The 14,339-nt window shown below is 43.6% G+C and overlaps 1 protein-coding gene and 15 non-coding genes across 16 annotated transcripts in view; 1 reads left to right on the top strand and 15 right to left on the bottom strand.

The window, feature by feature from the left end:
- Positions 1-14,339, top strand: part of eogt (EGF domain-specific O-linked N-acetylglucosamine (GlcNAc) transferase) — a gene marked incomplete at its 3' end in the record, with an annotated part of 164,772 nt that overhangs the window by 43,340 nt on the left and 107,093 nt on the right. The gene's annotated exons all lie outside the window — the stretch shown is intronic.
- On the bottom strand, positions 361-432 carry AC3HAE_009446 (transfer RNA glutamic acid (anticodon CUC)). Its single transcript has one exon. It is a non-coding gene; the product is annotated as a tRNA-Glu (tRNA).
- AC3HAE_009445 (transfer RNA glutamic acid (anticodon CUC)) lies at positions 2,037-2,108 on the bottom strand. The gene has a single exon. It is a non-coding gene; the product is annotated as a tRNA-Glu (tRNA).
- On the bottom strand, positions 2,321-2,392 carry AC3HAE_009444 (transfer RNA glutamic acid (anticodon UUC)). The gene has a single exon. It is a non-coding gene; the product is annotated as a tRNA-Glu (tRNA).
- AC3HAE_009443 (transfer RNA glutamic acid (anticodon CUC)) lies at positions 2,887-2,958 on the bottom strand. The gene has a single exon. It is a non-coding gene; the product is annotated as a tRNA-Glu (tRNA).
- AC3HAE_009441 (transfer RNA glutamic acid (anticodon CUC)) lies at positions 3,439-3,510 on the bottom strand. The gene has a single exon. It is a non-coding gene; the product is annotated as a tRNA-Glu (tRNA).
- AC3HAE_009439 (transfer RNA glutamic acid (anticodon CUC)) lies at positions 4,281-4,352 on the bottom strand. The gene has a single exon. It is a non-coding gene; the product is annotated as a tRNA-Glu (tRNA).
- Positions 5,126-5,197, bottom strand: AC3HAE_009438 (transfer RNA glutamic acid (anticodon CUC)). Its single transcript has one exon. It is a non-coding gene; the product is annotated as a tRNA-Glu (tRNA).
- Positions 6,246-6,317, bottom strand: AC3HAE_009437 (transfer RNA glutamic acid (anticodon CUC)). The gene has a single exon. It is a non-coding gene; the product is annotated as a tRNA-Glu (tRNA).
- AC3HAE_009436 (transfer RNA glutamic acid (anticodon CUC)) lies at positions 7,361-7,432 on the bottom strand. The gene has a single exon. It is a non-coding gene; the product is annotated as a tRNA-Glu (tRNA).
- Positions 8,472-8,543, bottom strand: AC3HAE_009435 (transfer RNA glutamic acid (anticodon CUC)). The gene has a single exon. It is a non-coding gene; the product is annotated as a tRNA-Glu (tRNA).
- Positions 9,035-9,106, bottom strand: AC3HAE_009434 (transfer RNA glutamic acid (anticodon CUC)). The gene has a single exon. It is a non-coding gene; the product is annotated as a tRNA-Glu (tRNA).
- AC3HAE_009433 (transfer RNA glutamic acid (anticodon CUC)) lies at positions 10,446-10,517 on the bottom strand. Its single transcript has one exon. It is a non-coding gene; the product is annotated as a tRNA-Glu (tRNA).
- Positions 11,566-11,637, bottom strand: AC3HAE_009432 (transfer RNA glutamic acid (anticodon CUC)). The gene has a single exon. It is a non-coding gene; the product is annotated as a tRNA-Glu (tRNA).
- AC3HAE_009430 (transfer RNA glutamic acid (anticodon CUC)) lies at positions 12,681-12,752 on the bottom strand. Its single transcript has one exon. It is a non-coding gene; the product is annotated as a tRNA-Glu (tRNA).
- On the bottom strand, positions 12,965-13,036 carry AC3HAE_009429 (transfer RNA glutamic acid (anticodon CUC)). The gene has a single exon. It is a non-coding gene; the product is annotated as a tRNA-Glu (tRNA).

Raw genomic sequence — 14,339 nt, 5'->3', positions numbered from 1 at the left:
CACCTTCCCAATGAATACTTTGACATTGGTTATCAACAGTGGATGCATTGGATTTGCTTGGACATCACCAATAAAGGTGAGTTCCCTAACCGGGAATCGAACCCGGGCCGCGTCGGTGAGAGCGCCGAATCCTAACCACTAGACCACCAGGGAGCTGTAGTCATTATTAACCATGTGACTTGGACCAGGCGGGTTCTTTAAAAGATACATTCCATATATTCCTTCATAATTGTGACATTTTGCAGTAAATGTTAAGCATGGAAGTCTACTTTTGCTCTTTATTCACCTTCCCAATGAATACTTTGACATTGATTATCAACAGTGGGTTGAATTGGATTGGACATCACCAATAATGGTGAGTTCCCTAACCGGGAATCGAACCCGGGCCGCGGCGGTGAGAGCGCCGAATCCTAACCACTAGACCACCAGGGAGCTGCAGTTATTATTAACCATGTGACTTGGACCAGGCGGGTTCTTTAAAAGATACACTCCATATATTCCTTCATAATTGTGACATTTTGCAGTAAATGTTAAGCATGGAAGTCTACTTTTGTTCGTTATTCACCTTCCCAATGAATACTTTGACATTGGTTATCAACAGTGGATGCATTGGATTTGCTTGGACATCACCAATAAAGGTGAGTTCCCTAACCGGGAATCGAACCCGGGCCGCGGTGGTGAGAGCGCCGAATCCTAACCACTAGACCACCAGGGAGCTGTAGTAAATATTAACCATGTGACTTGGAACAGGCGGGTTCTTTAAAAGATACATCACGTATATTCCTTCATAATTGTGACATTTTGCAGTAAATGTTAAGCATGGAAGTCTACTTTTGCTCGTTATTCACCTTCCCAATGAATACTTTGACATTGATTATCAACAGTGGGTTGAATTGGATTGGACATCACCAATAATGGTGAGTTCCCTAACCGGGAATCAACCCGGGCCGCGGCGGTGAGAGCGCCGAATCCTAACCACTAGACCACCAGGGAGCTGTAGTCATTATTAACCATGTGACTTGGACCAGGCGGGTTCTTTAAAAGATACACTCCATATATTCCTTCATAATTGTGACATTTTGCAGTAAATGTTAAGCATGGAAGTCTACTTTTCTTCGTTATTCACCTTCCCAATGAATACTTTGACATTGGTTATCAACAGTGGGTTGTATTGGATTTGGTTGGACATCACCAATAAAGGTGAGTTCCTAACCGGGAATCGAACCCGGGCCGCGGCGGTGAGAGCGCCGAATCCTAACCACTAGACCACCAGGGAGCTGTAGTCATTATTAACCATGTGACTTGGAACAGGCGGGTTCTTTAAAAGATACATCACGTATATTCCTGCATAATTGTGACATTTTGCAGTAAATGTTAAGCATGGAAGTCTACTTTTGTTCGTTATTCACCTTCCCAATGAATACTTTGACATTGGTTATCAACAGTGGATGCATTGGATTTGCTTGGACATCACCAATAATGGTGAGTTCCCTAACCGGGAATCGAACCCGGGCCGCGGCGCCGAATCCTAACCACTAGACCACCAGGGAGCTGTAGTAAATATTAACCATGAGACTTGGACCAGGCGGGATCTTTAAAAGATACATTCCATCTATTCCTTCATAATTGTGACATTTTGCAGTAAATGTTAAGCATGGAAGTCTACTTTTGTTCGTTTTTCACCTTCCCAATGAATACTTTGACATTGGTTATCAACATTGGGTTGAATTGGATTGGACATCACCAATAATGGTGAGTTCCCTAACCGGGAATTGAACCCTGGCCGCGGCGGTGAGAGCGCAGAATCCTAACCACTAGACCACCAGGGAGCTGTAGTCATTAGTAACCATGTGACTTGGACCAGGCGGGTTCTTTAAAAGATACACTCAATATATTCCTTCATAATTGTGACATTTTGCAGTAAATGTTAAGCATGGAAGTCTACTTTTCTTCGTTATTCACCTTCCCAATGAATACTTTGACATTGATTATCAACAGTGGGTTGAATTGGATTGGACATCACCAATAATGGTGAGTTCCCTAACCGGGAATCGAACCCGGGCCGCGGCGGTGAGAGCGCCGAATCCTAACCACTAGACCACCAGGGAGCTGTAGTCATTACAAACCATGTGACTTGGACCAGGCGGGTTCTTTAAAAGATACACTCCATATATTCCTTCATATTTGTGACATTTTGCAGTAAATGTTAAGCATGGAAGTCTACTTTTCTTCGTTATTCACCTTCCCAATGAATACTTTGACATTGGTTATCAACAGTGGGTTGTATTGGATTTGGTTGGACATCACCAATAAAGGTGAGTTCCCTAACCGGGAATCGAACCCGTGCCGCGGCGGTGAAAGCGCCGAATCCTAACCACTAGACCACCAGGGAGCTGTAGTGATTATTAACCATGTGACTTGGAACAGGCGGGTTCTTTAAAAGATACATCATGTATATTCCTGCATAATTGTGACATTTTGCAGTAAATGTTAAGCATGGAAGTCTACTTTTCTTCGTTATTCACCTTCCCAATGAATACTTTGACATTGGTTATCAACAGTGGGTTGTATTGGATTTGGTTGGACATCACCAATAAAGGTGAGTTCCCTAACCGGGAATCAACCCGGGCCGCGGCGGTGAGAGCGCCGAATCCTAACCACTAGACCACCAGGGAGCAGTAGTGATTATTAACCATGTGACTTGGAACAGGCGGGTTCTTTAAAAGATACATCACATATATTCCTGCATAATTGTGACATTTTGCAGTAAATGTTAAGCATGGAAGTCTACTTTTGTTCGTTATTCACCTTCCCAATGAATACTTTGACATTGGTTATCAACAGTGGATGCATTGGATTTGCTTGGACATCACCAATAAAGGTGAGTTCCCTAACCGGGAATCGAACCCGGGCCGCGGCGGTGAGAGCGCCGAATCCTAACCACTAGACCACCAGGGAGCTGTATTTATTATTAACCATGTGACTTGGACCAGGCGGGTTCTTTAAAAGATACACTCCATATATTCCTTCATAATTGTGACATTTTGCAGTAAATGTTAAGCATGGAAGTCTACTTTTGTTCGTTATTCACCTTCCCAATGAATACTTTGACATTGGTTATCAAGAGTGGATGCATTGGATATCACCAAGAAAGGTGAGTTCACTAACTGGGAATCGAACCCGGGCCGCGGCGGTGAGAGCGCCGAATCCTAACCACTAGACCACCAGGGAGCTACATTAAATTTTAACCATATGACTTGGACCAGGCGGGATCTTTAAAAGATACATTCCATATATTCCTTCATAATTGTGACATTTTGCAGTAAATGTTAAGCATGGAAGTCTACTTTTGCTCGTTATTCACCTTCCCAATGAATACTTTGACATTGATTATCAACAGTGGGTTGAATTGGATTGGACATCACCAATAATGGCGAGTTCCCTAACCGGGAATCGAACCCGGGCCGCGGCGGTGAGAGCGCCGAATCCTAACCACTAGACCACCAGGGAGCTGTAGTGGTTATTAACCATGTGACTTGGAACAGGCGGGTTCTTTAAAAGATACATCACGTATATTCCTGCATAATTGTGACATTTTGCAGTAAATGTTAAGCATGGAAGTCTACTTTTGTTCGTTATTCACCTTCCCAATGAATACTTTGACATTGGTTATCAACAGTGGGTTGAAATGGATTGGACATCACCAATAATGGTGAGTTCCCTAACCGGAAATCGAACCCTGCCCGCGGCGGTGAGAGCGCCGAATCCTAACCACTAGACCACCAGGGAGCTGTAGTCATTATTAACCATGTGACTTGGACCAGGCGGGTTCTTTAAAAGATACACTCAATATATTCCTTCATAATTGTGAAGTTTTGCAGTAAATGTTAAGCATGGAAGTCTACTTTTCTTCGTTATTCACCTTCCCAATGAATACTTTGACATTGGTTATCAACAGTGGGTTGAATTGGATTGGACATCACCAATAATGGTGAGTTCCCTAACCGGGAATCGAACCCGGGCCGCGGCGGTGAGAGCGCAGAGTCCTAACCACTACACCACCAGGGAGCTGCAGACATTGTTAACCATGTGACTTGGACCAGGCGGGTTCTTTAAAAGATACACTCCATATATTCCTTCATAATTGTGACATTTTGCAGTAAATGTTAAGCATGGAAGTCTACTTTTCTTCGTTATTCACCTTCCCAATGAATACTTTGACATTGGTTATCAACAGTGGGTTGTATTGGATTTGGTTGGACATCACCAATAAAGGTGAGTTCCCTAACCGGGAATCGAACCCGGGCCGCGGCGGTGAGAGCGCCGAATCCTAACCACTAGACCACCAGGGAGCTGTAGTGATTATTAACCATGTGACTTGGAACAGGCGGGTTCTTTAAAAGATACATCACGTATATTCCTGCATAATTGTGACATTTTGCAGTAAATGTTAAGCATGGAAGTCTACTTTTGTTCGTTATTCACCTTCCCAATGAATACTTTGACATTGGTTATCAACAGTGGATGCATTGGATTTGCTTGGACATCACCAATAAAGGTGAGTTCCCTAACCGGGAATCGAACCCGGGCCGCGTCGGTGAGAGCGCCGAATCCTAACCACTAGACCACCAGGGAGCTGTAGTCATTATTAACCATGTGACTTGGACCAGGCGGGTTCTTTAAAAGATACACTCCATATATTCCTTCATAATTGTGACATTTTGCAGTAAATGTTAAGCATGGAAGTCTACTTTTGTTCGTTATTCACCTTCCCAATGAATACTTTGACATTGGTTATCAACAGTGGATGCATTGGATTTGCTTGGACATCACCAAGAAAGGTGAGTTCCCTAACTGGGAATCGAACCCGGGCCGCGGCGGTGAGAGCGCCGAATCCTAACCACTAGACCACCAGGGAGCTGCATTAAATATTAACCATGTGACTTGGACCAGGCGGGATCTTTAAAAGATACATTCCATATATTCCTTCATAATTGTGACATTTTGCAGTAAATGTTAAGCATGGAAGTCTACTTTTGCTCGTTATTCACCTTCCCAATGAATACTTTGACATTGATTATCAACAGTGGGTTGAATTGGATTGGACATCACCAATAATGGTGAGTTCCCTAACCGGGAATCGAACCCGGGCCGCGGCGGTGAGAGCGCCGAATCCTAACCACTAGACCACCAGGGAGCTGCAGTCATTATTAACCATGTGACTTGGACCAGGCGGGTTCTTTAAAAGATACACTCCATATATTCCTTCATAATTGTGACATTTTGCAGTAAATGTTAAGCATGGAAGTCTACTTTTCTTCGTTATTCACCTTCCCAATGAATACTTTGACATTGGTTATCAACAGTGGGTTGTATAGGATTTGGTTGGACATCACCAATAAAGGTGAGTTCCCTAACCGGGAATCGAACCCGGGCCGCAGCGGTGAGAGCGCCGAATCCTAACCACTAGACCACCAGGGAGCTGTAGCGATTATTAACCATGTGACTTGGAACAGGCGGGTTCTTTAAAAGATACATCACGTATATTCCTGCATAATTGTGACATTTTGCAGTAAATGTTAAGCATGGAAGTCTACTTTTGTTCGTTATTCACCTTCCCAATGAATACTTTGACATTGGTTATCAACAGTGGATGCATTGGATTTGCTTGGACATCACCAATAAAGGTGAGTTCCCTAACCGGGAATCGAACCCGGGCCGCGGCGGTGAGAGCTCCGAATCCTAACCACTAGACCACCAGGGAGCTGTAGTCATTATTAACCATGTGACTTGGACCAGGCGGGATCTTTAAAAGATACATTCCATATATTCCTTCATAATTGTGACATTTTGCAGTAAATGTTAAGCATGGAAGTCTACTTTTGTTCGTTTTTCACCTTCCCAATGAATACTTTGACATTGGTTTTCAACAGTGGGTTGAATTGGATTGGACATCACCAATAATGGTGAGTTCCCTAACCGGGAATCGAACCCGGGCCGCGGCGGTGAGAGCGCAGAATCCTAACCACTAGACCACCAGGGAGCTGTAGTCATTATTAACCGTGTGACTTGGACCAGGCGGGTTCTTTAAAAGATACACTCAATATATTCCTTCATAATTGTGACATTTTGCAGTAAATGTTAAGCATGGAAGTCTACTTTTCTTCGTTATTCACCTTCCCAATGAATACTTTGACATTGGTTATCAACAGTGGGTTGAATTGGACATCACCAATAATAGTGAGTTCCCTAACCGGGAATCGAACCCGGGCCGCGGCGGTGAGAGCGCCGAATCCTAACCACTAGACCACCAGGGAGCTGTAGTGATTATTAACCATGTGACTTGGAACAGGCGGGTTCTTTAAAAGATACATCATGTATATTCCTTCATAATTGTGACATTTTGCAGTAAATGTTAAGCATGGAAGTCCACTTTTGCTCGTTATTCACCTTCCCAATGAATACTTTGACTATCAACAGTGGGTTGAATTGGATTGGACATCACCAATAATGCAGAGTTCCCTAACCGGGAATCGAACCCGGGCCGACGGCGGTGAGAGCGCCGAATCCTAACCACTAGACCACCAGGGAGCTTCATTAAATATTAACCATGTGACTTGGAACAGGCGGGTTCTTTAAAAGATACATCACATATATTCCTGCATAATTGTGACATTTTGCAGGAAATGTTAAGCATGGAAGTCTACTTTTGTTCGTTATTCACCTTCCCAATGAATACTTTGACATTGGTTATCAACAGTGGATGCATTGGATTTGCTTGGACATCACCAATAAAGGTGAGTTCCCTAACCGGGAATCGAACCTGGGCCGCGGTGGTGAGAGCGCCGAATCCTAACCACTAGACCACCAGGGAGCTGTAGTAAATATTAACCATGAGACTTGGACCAGGCGGGATCTTTAAAAGATACATTCCATATATTCCTTCATAATTGTGACATTTTGCAGTAAATGTTAAGCATGGAAGTCTACTTTTGTTCGTTTTTCACCTTCCCAATGAATACTTTGACATTGGTTATCAACAGTGGGTTGAATTGGATATCACCAATAATGGTGAGTTCCCTAACGGGGAATCGAACCCGGGCCGCGGCGGTGAGAGCGCCGAATCCAAACCACTAGACCACCAGGGAGCTGTAGTCATTATTAACCATGTGACTTGGACCAGGCGGGTTCTTTAAAAGATACACTCAATATATTCCTTCATAATTGTGACATTTTGCAGTAAATGTTAAGCATGGAAGTCTACTTTTCTTCGTTATTCACCTTCCCAATGAATACTTTGACATTGGTTATCAACAGTGGGTTGTATTGGATTTGGTTGGACATCACCAATAAAGGTGAGTTCCCTAACCGGGAATCGAACCCGGGCCGCGGCGGTGAGAGCGCCGAATCCTAACCACTAGACCACCAGGGAGCTGTAGTGATTATTAACCATGTGACTTGGAACAGGCGGGTTCTTTAAAAGATACATCACGTATATTCCTTCATAATTGTGACATTTTGCAGTAAATGTTAAGCATGGAAGTCTACTTTTGCTCGTTATTCACCTTCCCAATGAATACTTTGACATTGGTTATCAACAGTGGATGCATTGGATTTGCTTGGACATCACCAATAAAGGTGAGTTCCCTAACCGGGAATCGAACCCGGGCCGCGGCGCCGAATCCTAACCACTAGACCACCAGGGAGCTGTAGTAAATATTAACCATGAGACTTGGACCAGGCGGGATCTTTAAAAGATACATTCCATCTATTCCTTCATAATTGTGACATTTTGCAGTAAATGTTAAGCATGGAAGTCTACTTTTGTTCGTTTTTCACCTTCCCAATGAATACTTTGACATTGGTTATCAACATTGGGTTGAATTGGATTGGACATCACCAATAATGGTGAGTTCCCTAACCGGGAATTGAACCCTGGCCGCGGCGGTGAGAGCGCCGAATCCTAACCATTAGACCACCAGGGAGCTGTAGTCATTATTAACCATGTGACTTGGACCAGGCGGGTTCTTTAAAAGATACACTCAATATATTCCTTCATAATTGCGACATTTTGCAGTAAATGTTAAGCATGGAAGTCTACTTTTCTTCGTTATTCACCTTCCCAATGAATACTTTGACATTGATTATCAACAGTGGGTTGAATTGGATTGGACGTCACCAATAATGGTGAGATCCCTAACCGGGAATCGAACCCGGGCCGCGGCGGTGAGAGCGCCGAATCCTAACCACTAGACCACCAGGGAGCTGTAGTCATTACAAACCATGTGACTTGGACCAGGCGGGTTCTTTAAAAGATACACTCCATATATTCCTTCATAATTGTGACATTTTGCAGTAAATGTTAAGCATGGAAGTCTACTTTTCTTCGTTATTCACCTTCCCAATGAATACTTTGACATTGATTATCAACAGTGGGTTGAATTGGATTGGACATCACCAATAATGGTGAGTTCCCTAACCGGGAATCGAACCCGGGCCGCGGCGGTGAGAGCGCCGAATCCTAACCACTAGACCACCAGGGAGCTGTAGTCATTATTAACCATGTGACTTCGACCAGGCGGGTTCTTTAAAAGATACACTCAATATATTCCTTCATAATTGTGACATTTTGCAGTAAATGTTAAGCATGGAAGTCTACTTTTCTTCGTTATTCACCTTCCCAATGAATACTTTGACATTGGTTATCAACAGTGGGTTAAATTGGATTGGACATCACCAATAATGGTGAGTTCCCTAACCGGGAATCGAACACGGGCCGCGGCGGTGAGAGCGCCGAATCCTAACCACTAGACCACCAGGGAGCTGTAGTCATTATTAACCATGTGACTTGGACCAGGCGGGTTCTTTAAAAGATACACTCCATATATTCCTTCATAATTGTGACATTTTGCAGTAAATGTTAAGCATGGAAGTCTACTTTTCTTCGTTATACACCTTCCCAATGAATACTTTGACATTGGTTATCAACAGTGGGTTGTATTGGATTTGGTTGGACATCACCATTAAAGGTGAGTTCCCTAACCGGGAATCGAACCCGGGCCGCGGCGGTGAGAGCGCCGAATCCTAACCACTAGACCACCAGGGAGCTGTAGTGATTATTAACCATGTGACTTGGAACAGGCGGGTTCTTTAAAAGATACATCACGTATATTCCTTCATAATTGTGACATTTTGCAGTAAATGTTAAGCATGGAAGTCTACTTTTGTTCGTTATTCACCTTCCCAATGAATACTTTGACATTGGTTATCAACAGTGGATGCATTGGATTTGCTTGGACATCACCAATAAAGGTGAGTTCCCTAACCGGGAATCGAACCCGGGCCGCGTCGGTGAGAGCGCCGAATCCTAACCACTAGACCACCAGGGAGCTGTAGTCATTATTAACCATGTGACTTGGACCAGGCGGGTTCTTTAAAAGATACACTCCATATATTCCTTCATAATTGTGACATTTTGCAGTAAATGTTAAGCATGGAAGTCTACTTTTGTTCGTTATTCACCTTCCCAATGAATACTTTGACATTGGTTATCAACAGTGGATGCATTGGATTTGCTTGGACATCACCAAGAAAGGTGAGTTCCCTAACTGGGAATCGAACCCGGGCCGCGGCGGTGAGAGCGCCGAATCCTAACCACTAGACCACCAGGGAGCTGTAGTGATTATTAACCATGTGACTTGGAACAGGCGGGTTCTTTAAAAGATACATCACGTATATTCCTTCATAATTGTGACATTTTGCAGTAAATGTTAAGCATGGAAGTCTACTTTTGTTCGTTATTCACCTTCCCAATGAATACTTTGACATTGGTTATCAACAGTGGATGCATTGGATTTGCTTGGACATCACCAATAAAGGTGAGTTCCCTAACCGGGAATCGAACCCAGGCCGCGTCGGTGAGAGCGCCGAATCCTAACCACTAGACCACCAGGGAGCTGTAGTCATTATTAACCATGTGACTTGGACCAGGCGGGTTCTTTAAAAGATACACTCCATATATTCCTTCATAATTGTGACATTTTGCAGTAAATGTTAAGCATGGAAGTCTACTTTTGTTCGTTATTCACCTTCCCAATGAATACTTTGACATTGGTTATCAACAGTGGATGCATTGGATTTGCTTGGACATCACCAAGAAAGGTGAGTTCCCTAACTGGGAATCGAACCCGGGCCGCGGCGGTGAGAGCGCCGAATCCTAACCACTAGACCACCAGGGAGCTGCATTAAATATTAACCATGTGACTTGGACCAGGCGGGATCTTTAAAAGATACATTCCATATATTCCTTCATAATTGTGACATTTTGCAGTAAATGTTAAGCATGGAAGTCTACTTTTGCTCGTTATTCACCTTCCCAATGAATACTTTGACATTGATTATCAACAGTGGGTTGAATTGGATTGGACATCACCAATAATGGTGAGTTCCCTAACCGGGAATCGAACCCGGGCCGCGGCGGTGAGAGCGCCGAATCCTAACCACTAGACCACCAGGGAGCTGCAGTCATTATTAACCATGTGACTTGGACCAGGCGGGTTCTTTAAAAGATACACTCCATATATTCCTTCATAATTGTGACATTTTGCAGTAAATGTTAAGCATGGAAGTCTACTTTTCTTCGTTATTCACCTTCCCAATGAATACTTTGACATTGGTTATCAACAGTGGGTTGTATAGGATTTGGTTGGACATCACCAATAAAGGTGAGTTCCCTAACCGGGAATCGAACCCGGGCCGCAGCGGTGAGAGCGCCGAATCCTAACCACTAGACCACCAGGGAGCTGTAGCGATTATTAACCATGTGACTTGGAACAGGCGGGTTCTTTAAAAGATACATCACGTATATTCCTGCATAATTGTGACATTTTGCAGTAAATGTTAAGCATGGAAGTCTACTTTTGTTCGTTATTCACCTTCCCAATGAATACTTTGACATTGGTTATCAACAGTGGATGCATTGGATTTGCTTGGACATCACCAATAAAGGTGAGTTCCCTAACCGGGAATCGAACCCGGGCCGCGGCGGTGAGAGCTCCGAATCCTAACCACTAGACCACCAGGGAGCTGTAGTCATTATTAACCATGTGACTTGGACCAGGCGGGATCTTTAAAAGATACATTCCATATATTCCTTCATAATTGTGACATTTTGCAGTAAATGTTAAGCATGGAAGTCTACTTTTGTTCGTTTTTCACCTTCCCAATGAATACTTTGACATTGGTTTTCAACAGTGGGTTGAATTGGATTGGACATCACCAATAATGGTGAGTTCCCTAACCGGGAATCGAACCCGGGCCGCGGCGGTGAGAGCGCAGAATCCTAACCACTAGACCACCAGGGAGCTGTAGTCATTATTAACCGTGTGACTTGGACCAGGCGGGTTCTTTAAAAGATACACTCAATATATTCCTTCATAATTGTGACATTTTGCAGTAAATGTTAAGCATGGAAGTCTACTTTTCTTCGTTATTCACCTTCCCAATGAATACTTTGACATTGGTTATCAACAGTGGGTTGAATTGGACATCACCAATAATAGTGAGTTCCCTAACCGGGAATCGAACCCGGGCCGCGGCGGTGAGAGCGCCGAATCCTAACCACTAGACCACCAGGGAGCTGTAGTGATTATTAACCATGTGACTTGGAACAGGCGGGTTCTTTAAAAGATACATCATGTATATTCCTTCATAATTGTGACATTTTGCAGTAAATGTTAAGCATGGAAGTCCACTTTTGCTCGTTATTCACCTTCCCAATGAATACTTTGACTATCAACAGTGGGTTGAATTGGATTGGACATCACCAATAATGCAGAGTTCCCTAACCGGGAATCGAACCCGGGCCGACGGCGGTGAGAGCGCCGAATCCTAACCACTAGACCACCAGGGAGCTGCATTAAATATTAACCATGTGACTTGGAACAGGCGGGTTCTTTAAAAGATACATCACATATATTCCTGCATAATTGTGACATTTTGCAGGAAATGTTAAGCATGGAAGTCTACTTTTGTTCGTTATTCACCTTCCCAATGAATACTTTGACATTGGTTATCAACAGTGGATGCATTGGATTTGCTTGGACATCACCAATAAAGGTGAGTTCCCTAACCGGGAATCGAACCTGGGCCGCGGTGGTGAGAGCGCCGAATCCTAACCACTAGACCACCAGGGAGCTGTAGTAAATATTAACCATGAGACTTGGACCAGGCGGGATCTTTAAAAGATACATTCCATATATTCCTTCATAATTGTGACATTTTGCAGTAAATGTTAAGCATGGAAGTCTACTTTTGTTCGTTTTTCACCTTCCCAATGAATACTTTGACATTGGTTATCAACAGTGGGTTGAATTGGATATCACCAATAATGGTGAGTTCCCTAACGGGGAATCGAACCCGGGCCGCGGCGGTGAGAGCGCCGAATCCAAACCACTAGACCACCAGGGAGCTGTAGTCATTATTAACCATGTGACTTGGACCAGGCGGGTTCTTTAAAAGATACACTCAATATATTCCTTCATAATTGTGACATTTTGCAGTAAATGTTAAGCATGGAAGTCTACTTTTCTTCGTTATTCACCTTCCCAATGAATACTTTGACATTGGTTATCAACAGTGGGTTGTATTGGATTTGGTTGGACATCACCAATAAAGGTGAGTTCCCTAACCGGGAATCGAACCCGGGCCGCGGCGGTGAGAGCGCCGAATCCTAACCACTAGACCACCAGGGAGCTGTAGTCATTATTAACCATGTGACTTGGACCAGGCGGGTTCTTTAAAAGATACACTCCATATATTCCTTCATAATTGTGACATTTTGCAGTAAATGTTAAGCATGGAAGTCTACTTTTCTTCGTTATACACCTTCCCAATGAATACTTTGACATTGGTTATCAACAGTGGGTTGTATTGGATTTGGTTGGACATCACCATTAAAGGTGAGTTCCCTAACCGGGAATCGAACCCGGGCCGCGGCGGTGAGAGCGCCGAATCCTAACCACTAGACCACCAGGGAGCTGTAGTGATTATTAACCATGTGACTTGGAACAGGCGGGTTCTTTAAAAGATACATCACGTATATTCCTTCATAATTGTGACATTTTGCAGTAAATGTTAAGCATGGAAGTCTACTTTTGTTCGTTATTCACCTTCCCAATGAATACTTTGACATTGGTTATCAACAGTGGATGCATTGGATTTGCTTGGACATCACCAATAAAGGTGAGTTCCCTAACCGGGAATCGAACCCGGGCCGCGTCGGTGAGAGCGCCGAATCCTAACCACTAGACCACCAGGGAGCTGTAGTCATTATTAACCATGTGACTTGGACCAGGCGGGTTCTTTAAAAGATACACTCCATATATTCCTTCATAATTGTGACATTTTGCAGTAAATGTTAAGCATGGAAGTCTACTTTTGTTCGTTATTCACCTTCCCAATGAATACTTTGACATTGGTTATCAACAGTGGATGCATTGGATTTGCTTGGACATCACCAAGAAAGGTGAGTTCCCTAACTGGGAATCGAACCCGGGCCGCGGCGGTGAGAGCGCCGAATCCTAACCACTAGACCACCAGGGAGCTGTAGTGATTATTAACCATGTGACTTGGAACAGGCGGGTTCTTTAAAAGATACATCACGTATATTCCTTCATAATTGTGACATTTTGCAGTAAATGTTAAGCATGGAAGTCTACTTTTGTTCGTTATTCACCTTCCCAATGAATACTTTGACATTGGTTATCAACAGTGGATGCATTGGATTTGCTTGGACATCACCAATAAAGGTGAGTTCCCTAACCGGGAATCGAACCCAGGCCGCGTCGGTGAGAGCGCCGAATCCTAACCACTAGACCACCAGGGAGCTGTAGTCATTATTAACCATGTGACTTGGACCAGGCGGGTTCTTTAAAAGATACACTCCATATATTCCTTCATAATTGTGACATTTTGCAGTAAATGTTAAGCATGGAAGTCTACTTTTGTTCGTTATTCACCTTCCCAATGAATACTTTGACATTGGTTATCAACAGTGGATGCATTGGATTTGCTTGGACATCACCAAGAAAGGTGAGTTCCCTAACTGGGAATCGAACCCGGGCCGCGGCGGTGAGAGCGCCGAATCCTAACCACTAGACCACCAGGGAGCTGCATTAAATATTAACCATGTGACTTGGACCAGGCGGGATCTTTAAAAGATACATTCCATATATTCCTTCATAATTGTGACATTTTGCAGTAAATGTTAAGCATGGAAGTCTACTTTTGCTCGTTATTCACCTTCCCAATGAATACTTTGACATTGATTATCAACAGTG

This window comes from Micromesistius poutassou (genome assembly GCF_964030765.1).
Source record: "Micromesistius poutassou genome assembly, chromosome: 2".
Lineage (NCBI taxonomy): Eukaryota > Metazoa > Chordata > Actinopteri > Gadiformes > Gadidae > Micromesistius > Micromesistius poutassou.
Note: the sequence above shows the minus strand (reverse complement) of the source record. Positions and strands in the feature narration are given on the sequence as shown.